Raw genomic sequence first — 11,611 nt, forward strand, 5'->3', positions numbered from 1 at the left:
GAGGAGGAAGTTGGAGACGTGGGACAGGTGGGAGAAAATAATCTTGACAATCCATATATTACAAGATTTGGAAGACTTGTCAGACAACCGGATAGGTATTGTGATATATGAAATGTTAATGAATTTTATGTTTGATTTTATTGCATACATTAAGAAGGGGGGTGTCACATCACTGCGTTAATGCCATCACTATTATTATTGTCAACTGTCGATAGTGAATCACAGTATGTGTATTGTCAGCCAGCAAGCTCGCATCTCTAAAATGTCTCCTGTATATCAAGTCTAAAAAAAGTAATTAAACACTAATAAGTGTTAAATATTAAATTTTATATCCAAAGCTTTCAACACTGTAAAACTTGAAATTAAAATTAAGGAAAATAAAAATAAATTCACACACAAAATTACAAAATGGATTAAAGAACAAAAAAGACAATATTACCAAAATATTATAGCACAAAATAAAAATAAAACCTACACGTAACACACAAAACTTATATAAACACACATCACTCACAAACACACAAGATTATTTTCAATGTTATTATTTTTTAATTTTAAATGTATTATTATGTATTATTTACTTTTAATTTTAAATGTATTATTTTCTCTTTTTTTTTTTTTTTTTTATTATTTAATAAATGTTTACAAGTTACATGTTTAGACATTTTTTTTTAACTACCATACTAGGCTAATGCCCGTGTTGTGGTAGTTATACATGAAATAATAATAACAATGACATAAAAGAACTAAAAAATACTTATAGTAACATAAGTATGTAAGTATAAATCATAATGAAGTAATAATAATAAAAATAACTTAGAAGAACTAAAAAATACTATTTTATAGAAACATAAGAAAGAATTAGAGAAGAAAAAAAAGAAAAACAAATTTGATGATAAATAAAACTAAAAACAAGTATATTAAAATTAATAGTAAACTGAAAAATAAAGAAAAAGTATATGTATTATGTAGATTATATTTTCATACTATAAAATGAAGGCCTCAGCACGGGCAAGCCACCCAGTGAGGTCTACATTACTGGAAAACTTATAATGTAGAAAATATTGTACCAAATAAAAAAATTAAAAAAATACAAAGACCCAAAAGATCACATGAAACAATGGCATTATTTATGTTATTAAAAATTACAACTTAATTTACATTTCATTTAGCACATTTGCATTTAATTTTATATTTGTACATTAGCACACATTTTACATGTTCTCCTGAAGAAATAAACATCGTTCGCGAATTATGTAGATTGTGTATATAAAAATAAATGTAATCTACTTTATTGCAATTATAACGTTGTACTCTGATTTGATTGTTTTATGCGATAAGACCTTGTTGGATAGCTTGCAAATCATTCGTTGAAAACTTACAGACAGCTTAGTAACTATCTTTTGACGTATGGTACAAAATAGTAAAACTGCCCCCATGACCTTTAATACTTACATGACGTACCTCAAAGTTTTGATCTTCTCTATAATATATTGATGTGTAGTTTTATAGAGAACATGAATAGATAAAAAAATATTTGATTTAAGATTTTCACGGCCAAAAGTATTTTTGTTATTTGTTTTTGGGGTGTTATACCGTGTTGCGCTAACTCCTTCTTTAGCCAACGTTTCGGACAGCATTGCAGTGTCCATCATCAGGGCAAATGTGTTATTGTGTATTTTTTATTCGCAAAACGGCATAACACCCCAAAAAAAAATAACAAAAAAAACAAATTGGATTTCCAAACGGTGTCTTATTTTAGCAATGACGTGGTTATTTTTTGAAGTGAAAATTTACATACAATTTTTTTCGCGATCCAACATTTTTTGCTGAAACTTTCTGAACATTATCAGAATGAACCTGCCCAGTGTTTCAATAAGGTGTTTTCCTCTCAGTAAAAAAAATACCTTCGGCTTGCCTTCTTATTACTTAGAAATTACTGTACCTAGGGTTTTGGAAATTTTGGTTTATTATTATTTTATTTTATTATATTTTGTAAATATCCAGGTGAATTAATTTTGCATTTAAGATGTTGAGTATAAAATAAACCAGTTAAGTTCCATTCACAATTATTGATATTACCGATTTGTTCATGAACATTAACATTGTAACGTCATTGATTTTTATTTTTTGAACGGTGACCGGATAAATCATCACAATGATAATTCATCACATCTTTAAAAAGTAATATAAAGTCATTAGAAACGATGAAAGAAATAAATTTTTTAACCTAACCTTACCTAATCTAATTAAACCAGTTAATAAAGTTTTTGTTTCATCACTTTCCATGACTTTAAAAGTGTGTTGAATTGTCAGTGTTGAGTTATCATAGAACCCTTTTGAAAATTTTAAATGTCACAGTTGGAAGTAAGTACCGTCATGGGATAATTATATAAAAACTTGTATGTTGTGCATTGTCTATGGTTAAGTCAATCTAATGATTTACGTGCTTTCGCACGACAATATTTTTGTTCGACGGTTCATAATCAGTAATGGTGAATTTAGGGTGGTTATTTTAATAAACATATCATTATTGTGACGTTTTTTATTTAATGTTAAATTGAAGTTGGTTCTTCTACTTTTCTACATTCTACAGACGTTTCTTCAACACATTGGAACTGTCCGCAGCGCTTCGTCTTACGTAAGTAGGTTAAAGTAACTAAATTAGATCTGAGATCTTTTTAGATGCCAGTTTATTGTCAGAATATGTCACATTACACTTTTTAATCCGTAATCTTGTACAACATTCGCGAAATAATTTACAGATATATCAACACTAATCATGCTTACACGCTACGGACGATAGTACATTTTTGTTTGCTCATTGTAGATAATGAAAATTTACAAAGCGATACGCTTTATATGCACTTTAATATTTAAAAATTACTTTGTATCAGTTAGTTTATAATCAGAGTAAGTATTTCAGCTTGCAGAAATATGAAATACCGCATTTCATTAGCATTTTCGTAAAAAACGGATTCTTTGACGTCTTTTCCTCAAGCCATCTTTTGACATATTAATATTCCCTTTTTACCCAAGTTTTTAGAACTCAAACTAAGAACCTATTTTAGGATCATAGGTATTTATTTTGGTTTATATAAGGGAGGTAAAACACTAACCTTAAAACTTTCACATCAGTATCAATGGCCGCCTAGTGAACACCCGATTTTAATTTTAACCAAATATCTATTAAAATTCAATTCCAGGAACTGAAAAACTTACTTTTCAGTATAATCTAGCTACCAAAAGTGTTTTTTAAATAATTAGTAGGTACATGTTAAACGTTTACATCTTTTATTTATATTTCCACTTCATTAAATAATTTCACGAAACGAAATACTTACATTCATATAATGATTCCATTATTATAGCATAGTTTTTGTTGTGATTACCAAATGTCAATATAAGACACCGAGAGGTTGTTGTATTATTCACAACTGGTTCGACCCAAGTAAACTACGTCCACATTATTTTGACATTTCTACACTTATGTCACGTTTTTAGCTGCTCATAAGGTCTGAGACACATTATGTGCGCATACATTGGGCGTGGCATGGACGTATTATATGTTGTGCTGATACATTACGCTAAAATCTTCCTTAGGAAAGTATGTCAAATCAATTTGGGGACTGCCGCGGAATGTCATTTCATGTATGGGAGCTGTCACTTTGTAATTACGGCTCTTCGTTACTTTTTCAGGCCCCTTCTCATGCGGTTGGTAGGAGAGGGGGTCGCATTATTTTAAAATAATGCCTGGCTAGCAGATCACGGCGTATATCCTCGCTACGTCCACACTTATGTGTGACAGGCCTGTATGGGATTGTATGGCGAGCAATATGGAGTTATGATGTAATCTGTCACCCCCTTACAGCTCGGCTGATGTGAATTTGCAACCTTATAGCGCTTTCAACAAGTTTTTTTGTTGGTTGCTCATACGAATCCTGTCAAACGTAATCCTTAATATTCTTTATAAATATATCCGTCAGAATAACTCTTTTATGTTCCAAATAAAAGGTTCTCTCAAAACGAATTTAAATGTTTTCAATCGTTGTTTCAGTACATATGTATATTGAACTGGGTTCAATGTCCGTTATATAACAGAACGCTATCACAGAAAACAATGGATCTTCCCGACCCAGAGAGCGCTTTCATCAAAGTGGAAACAGGGACCCAGGAAGAGGGTGGAAGTGAAATGCCGTATACGGTTATAGATTTCGACCACCAGGATGTAAAGAAGGAATGCTTGCAGTATTCTGAGACTACTCCGACAGAAAGTAAGTAGTATTGAAAAAGCAAGAAAATTTGTTAATTTCAAATGTTTTAGAATGTTTCGCGGACGGGACGCATACTTGTTCATGGCGTCACCCAATGACTAAATAAAATACGTGAACGAGGACTTCGCCTACCAATAAAACACTATGAACAAAAACTAGTAAAGTAAATACTGCCGCCATGGAGTCAGTATTTACAGCAGACAAAATGTTATTGTCTTACATTTATCGACGTTGAGGGATAAGTTGTCAGCGATACACCAATTGGGTAATTTGTCGATATTCTGACTGTAAAATTAGGTTGTCGTTAATATTTGATGTCTCTTTGTTTAATTTGATGTCATCAGCAAAGAGCAGAACTTCTACATCATTGAAACGTTTGATCACGTAATTTATGATTTTTTACCTCCAGAATTTCATAATTTTTTTTCTGTAAACCAAAGGCTTAAATTAATTATTACAGTATGCATTCAGGGATTAAAGATGACCTATTACATCGCCTACGAAACACGTAGGTTGTTTACATAAATATAAAGAGTTGCAAATAAATAATGCAAACACAAAGTAGAAAACGGTAAAAATAACCTTTCTTCCAAAACTGAATGTCATATCAATTTTGTCTTGTTGACTTTAATAATAACAGTAGTACTACAGTGTTTACCCATTTAAGCAGTTCGTTAGACTATCTTTGTATTTTTGAATACATGTTATAGAAAATTAAATTAAGTTTTCGATTAGTTTATCACATTTTATTTTCAATTCTTACTGATATTTTTATTTATTTTTTATGTCGAAGAAAGCAAACACTTTGTGGCTTGACAATATACAAAATGAAAAAGATTTTTTGTTTTAAACCACTATATTTTATTATTTATGTCCACCGGTTTCGGTTGTTCCCAACCTTCTTCTGGACAATAAATATATAAACTAAATATAGTACAGAGAAATCTTTTGAGGTAAACAGAAAAAAAATGTATTTAAGAGAAGGGGTGGGGGGCGTCAGAGACAGGTAGGTAGAGGGGTAAGGGAAGGGCGGGGGTTAGGGAGAAAGGGAACAACTTTAAAATTGGACTGGTTGTTAGTTTTAACTGTTTATTTAAAATTGGGGAATTACTTTTATTTTTATTTGATTTTACTAATTCTAATGCTTCTAAATTATTAAGGCGTATTCCTATTTTATTTTTTGTATTCGTATTCCTATTTTATTTTTTTTGGACTCGTGTATATTTATTAAAAGTATGGTTAGTATTAATTTAATGAATAATTTTCCATTAATTCTAGTCGTTGATTCATTATTTGAACCTATGCAATATATTTACTAATGAAAAAGAAATATAAAGTATAAACATTATAAGGAATGACAAAATAATATAAAAAACAATTAAAGACAGTTAGTAGTAATAGAGTTTTCGCATGATTATAATAAAAACAATAAAATAAACTAAGATGATAGGATTATTACACAAATTAAAAAATTAAGTTATCAGTTTAGTATGTTGCATTTTATATGTTTTCAAGTTACACTTGAAAATGTCTACATCTTGTAAGGCATTGTGAGTTTTATTTTTTCCTATTAAATAGTTTTGCGAATATTTGGCATAAGAAGAGTCGTGATTAACTTTGTCAAATGCCTTTGAAAAATCTGTAATATGTAATATAAGATCTATACAAAAATATTGGGATGTATTGCATATATATTTACTTAATTGTTTGAAGCATATTGACATTATGATGCTATGTGAAACATCTGTTCAAACCGAAAGCATGTGTATTTACAATATTCCTGGATATAATGCATATAACTACTGCAGAACTGATAAGTCAGGAGGAGGAATTATATTGTATATAGGAAACAAATTTGAATTTAGACTAAGAACATTAAAATCAATACATTTTGAAAATATATCAGGAAAGCTCATACTCCAGGACAAAACTAAAGTCAATATAATAGTCATCTATAGACCTCCTAATTTCTAGTAAGGAAAAAATTATATATTATTAAAAATTAAAAAATTAGAGAAATTATAGTAAGGAAAATATTATCTTACTTGGAGATATAAATCTTAATTTGCTTGATGAACAAGATAATATTGTAACTTCGTATGAAAACTTACTTACTAAACATTATTTAACTAAATGCATCAATGTAGTAACCAGAGAAGCTGTATTAAATGGACAAATTACTCGCACGTGTATTGACCATATATTTGCTAAATTTAGAGGCAAGAAAATAACAGCTTGCGTCTGTGAAAATAATATTGCCGATCATTTTATCACTGCTATTGATATAAAATATCATAAACGTCAGGTAGACTTTGCAAATAAGAATATTCAAATCATCTCACAAAAGGATATTGATAGACATATCAGAGATTATAACTTGAGTAAACTTATAGAGGATAAGGATTGTATTTCATTATATGAAAAAATAAAATCTTTATTTAATAAATTTTACAAGAGTAGTTCTAAAACGATAGTGCAAAAACCGAAAACACGACCTTATGCAATAAATGAATGGGTAAGCAGTGAATTATTATGTCAAATAAATAAAAGGGATAAACAATATAAAAAATGGAAAAGTACACCAACAAACAAAACATATGAAACAGAATACAAAAAATCACGAAACCTTGTCAATAAACTTATAAATAAAGATAAAACTAACTACTATAATAATAAATTTAAAAACTGTTTTAATGATACAAAAAAAACCTGGGATGAGATAAATAATATTTTAGGACGTAAACCCAAAAACGATTGTGATGAAACAATAACACGATATATGTTAAAAGATAGAACTGAGGATTCTGTGTCAAATGATTTTGTGAATTACTTCTCGGATAGCATCAGCAACATGTTACATAAATGCAATCACAAATCTACTAATATTGTACTGGAAGAACTGCCTCACAGTTTAATTATACCAAGAGCTACTATAACTGATATTGAAAACATTGTTAAAAAAATGAAAAACTCTAAAAGCACAGGTATTGACAATATAAGAAGGTTTGATTTAAAAAGAAATATAAAACTCTTGGGCCAATAATTACTCATCTAATCAATACGATAATAAAGCAAGCAAAAATTCCACAAGAATTTAAATGTAGCATTACGAGACCAATATTTAAAGGTGGAAAACACATTGAACTGGGAAATTATAGGCCTATTAGTATACTACCTGCGTTAGAAAAAAATCTCGAAAATTTTTTATCAAATGAATTAAATAATTACATTGAAAAATTCTCTATCATAGATCCAAATCAATATGGCTTTCAAAGAAAAAAAAAATACTGAAAAATTACAACAAGATTTTTCCAATTACATAAATAATCAATTAAATAATAAATTACATGTTATTGTGTTATTTATCGATAACTCTAAAGCTTTTGACACAATTAACTCTAAAAAACTGCTAGAAACCTTAGAAAAAATTGGAATAAGAGGAAATGTAGTAAATTTATTTAAATATTATCTTAGAAATAGAAAAATATGTACCAAAACAAATAATACTTTTAGTAAAACAAAGAATGTATCTGCACTACACTATATATAATTTATGTAACTATAATGAAAAACTTTTCTCTTTTGTTAAACATTTTGCATTTGCAGATGATACGGCATTGGTCATATCACATAAAGATCTAAAAATTGCAATTGAACTCATGCAAATTGACTTTAATCAACTCTGTAAATGGTCACATGATGCAGGACTATTAATAAATGCTAAAAAAAAACAAATTTATGCATATAAGATCACCTAATGCCAGATTTCAATTTAATCCTAATATTATTTCTCATAATTTTAATTGCATCCATAAAAATATCCCGACTAATTGTAAATGTGAAAGCTTAGAATTAGTTACAGAATATGTCTATCTTGGTGTTACAGTAGATTGCTTTTTCAAATGGGACAAACATATTAAAAAAAACCCGTAAAAGACTCAGATCAATTGCTGGCAGAATGTACACATTAAATGTTTTCCTATCAATTGAAACACTTAAAATAATTTATATGTCAATGGCAGAATCTATTATAAGATATGGATCAACCATATGCGGAAATACTAGTATAACCAATCTGAAACAAGTCCAAGTTGTGCAAAACGCAATTGTAAAATTACTAGTCGTCCCTAATATTTTTAAACAGAGACATAATACACCGTTGCTGTTTCAGAGTGCCAAAATTTTACCTGTTAAGGCTATTCTATGGTAAAAAATCATAATTCAGTATATATTTATCCCGCAGCATAAAGAAAATCTAGAACATAAATACAGTTCTAGATTCACGCGCAATGACGGGTTAATAGTTCCGAAATTTAATAACAAATACGGACAGAGAACGTTTGAATACAACATACCGAAGATATTTAATTTATTACCTGACACTATAAAGAAATGTAAATCTATGAATAAGGTTAAATATATGGTGAAAAATTGGCCATCGGAAATAAAATATTTACTTTAATATGTATGAAAAATTGTATGAAAAAATTGTTGATTCTGTAGATATAAGATGTAAATTATAATTTATAAAAATTTATATGAAACTAAACTTTAAGCACCTGTTGACAAGCCAATCAAAATGGCTTAGCAGGACTTGTTTGTTGATATGTATTAAATATTTATTCAATAAAAAAAAAAAATTAAAAAAATAAAAAAATTAAAAAAATACAAATACCAAGTCAGTAAAAATTGTTCTGTCTGACAATTTGAGCATATTCATATAATTTTACCGTGTGTGTTAGTTCAACATAATTGTTAGAATACTCATTTTAAAATTTATAAAACGTAAGAATTTGTTTTGTATTCTTTCAACAGCTTGTACATTTAGGTATATTATAATGTGGGTTCCAGAATTGTACTCAAGTTGACTTCTTACGTAGGCAAAAGATAACAGTTTAATACACTTAACATTGTTTGAATTTTTGGTTAGCCTAGTTATAAATCCCAACATTTTAAGCCCGTATGGAGTAATTCTCTGTTTTTAAAATAAATTTCACAACACTGTATTTTAGTTCTTCAGAAATGTTGCTTGAATCAATGATTAGTTTATGAAGTGTGAAAATACAGGGCTAAATAGTTTTGCATGTTTTCAAAAATCAGTCACACGAATTTGATTCACGCCTGGTCACTTTGAATTTTTCATACCTCCGCTAAAACATTCTTTTTGATTATAATTTGCTCTTGGTTGTACATTTAATGTGGTAAACCTTCCTGCGAGTATTCAGATACTCGAACCTCACATTAGTCTTAGCATATCAACGTATATCATACTTGCATATTGTTTTTCTGTTTCTCCAGGTAACATTTATTTGGAAACTGTACCCATCAACGCAGAACCAGGATCCCTAGAAGAAGACGGAGGGATAATTACTTATACGGAAATTGACATTGACCTTCCGGATGTCAAAAAGGAATGCTTAGATCGCTTTCAAAGAAATACACAGACAACAGGTAAAATTAATGTTGTCCGTTAGAAATAAAAAAATCATATTCTTTTATTTCATAATCTAATAGTTCTATGAATCAGTTGCACTTATTAAGTTTTATTCGTAATTTTTTTCAGACTTATCGACAGATCTCAAGACGCCTCATGTGGAAAAACGATTATCTTGTACCTATTGTAACTACTCCTGCTTTTACAAGTCAAAGTTAGAACATCACTTGCGTATCCATACTGGAGAAAAATCTTTTTCTTGTTCCGACTGCAGTAATTCATGTTCTCGGAAGAGAGATTTGACGACACACATGCTGACTCACAGTGAAGAAAAACCTTTTTCATGTTCTCATTGCAATTATTCAAGTTCTCTAAAGCTATATTTGAAAAGACACATGGTGACTCACAGTGGACATAAACCATTTTCATGTTCCGACTGCAGTTATTCATGTTCTCGAAAGGGAAGTTTGTCGAGACACTTGGTGACTCACAGTGGAGAAAAACCTTTTTCATGTTCTAACTGCAGTTATTCATGTTCTCGAAAGGAAAGTTTGAAGAGTCACATGGTGACTCACAGTGGACTAAAACCTTTTTCATGTTCCGAGTGCAGTTATTCATGTTCTCGAAAGGTAAGTTTGACGAGTCACATGGTGACTCACAGTGTAGAAAAACCTTTTTCATGTCCCGACTGCACTTATTCATGTTCTCGAAAGGGAAGTTTGAAGAGTCACATGGTGACTCACAGTGGAGAAAAACCTTTTTCATGTCCCGACTGCAGTTATTCATGTTTTGTAAAGGGTAGTTTGACGAGTCACATGGTGACTCACAGTGGACTAAAATCTTTTTCATGTTCCAAGTGCAGTTACTCATGTTCTCGAAAGGTAAGTTTGACGAGTCACATGATGACTCACAGTGGAGAAAAACCTTTTTCATGTTCTGACTGCAGTTATTCATGTCCTCGTTAGGGACATTTGACGAGTCACAAACTGAGACACGGAAAAACCCTTTTCATGTTGACGAAATAAATATTTGAAGAAACACACGCACGATCATACGGGCCGATAACCTTATTCAAGTTCCTACTTCAATTATTAATGTTCACGGAAAGGAGAATTATTTATTTAACGCCATAAAATTGTTTTTTTTTTCAATAGAAAGATTCGGATTATAACCATATGGTGGTACACAGGAGAATATGAGTCATAAATTACAGAACATGTAATGTGTATACAATATTATTATTGCAAGTGATATAATTGTTAATAGAAGAGCAGTGAGAGAATACACAATTTAAATACATATCTACTAGTGTAATAATATTTGAATGAGTACTAGGTTTGTATATGACCTGACATAAATCGAGATATGAGGTGTTTAAGATAATAGATAGATATTAATATAAAATTAATTCTATTTAGGTATAAGGTATAATAATAACATGTTTATTTTATTTAAACAGAATATTAATATGCATAAAAAAGGGACTTGTAAGCAAAATATTATAATAGAGTTATTAGTAGTGAGTTTATTGTAACCTTCAAAATTGATTCTCCTTAGTATTGCTGGGCAGGTATTTCAATTTGGCTTTAGTAATTCAGGGCTGTCAGCGATTAAATGACTTTTGAAAAAAAAAATTTAATAAAATAATACATATGATAGATAACCCAATACGGTATCTGGAGTAAATTCTCTAGACACAAGCGCCAGCTTCTATAGAAGAGGAACATTAAAAAAATCAAAAGCCGTGATAATTAATTGTATGAATTATTTTAGTTAACATTATTGATTATACTCTATAATACTATTATACTGTAAATTGATTAATAATTATTTAATAAAAAAATAGTTTTAATTTAGTAAAATATGATATAGGACTCACGCAGAAGGGAATCATGCGTAATAT

Source organism: Hesperophylax consimilis, chromosome 17 (genome assembly GCF_061612785.1).
Source record: "Hesperophylax consimilis isolate HC1 chromosome 17, BYU_Hcon_1.0, whole genome shotgun sequence".
NCBI lineage: Eukaryota > Metazoa > Arthropoda > Insecta > Trichoptera > Limnephilidae > Hesperophylax > Hesperophylax consimilis.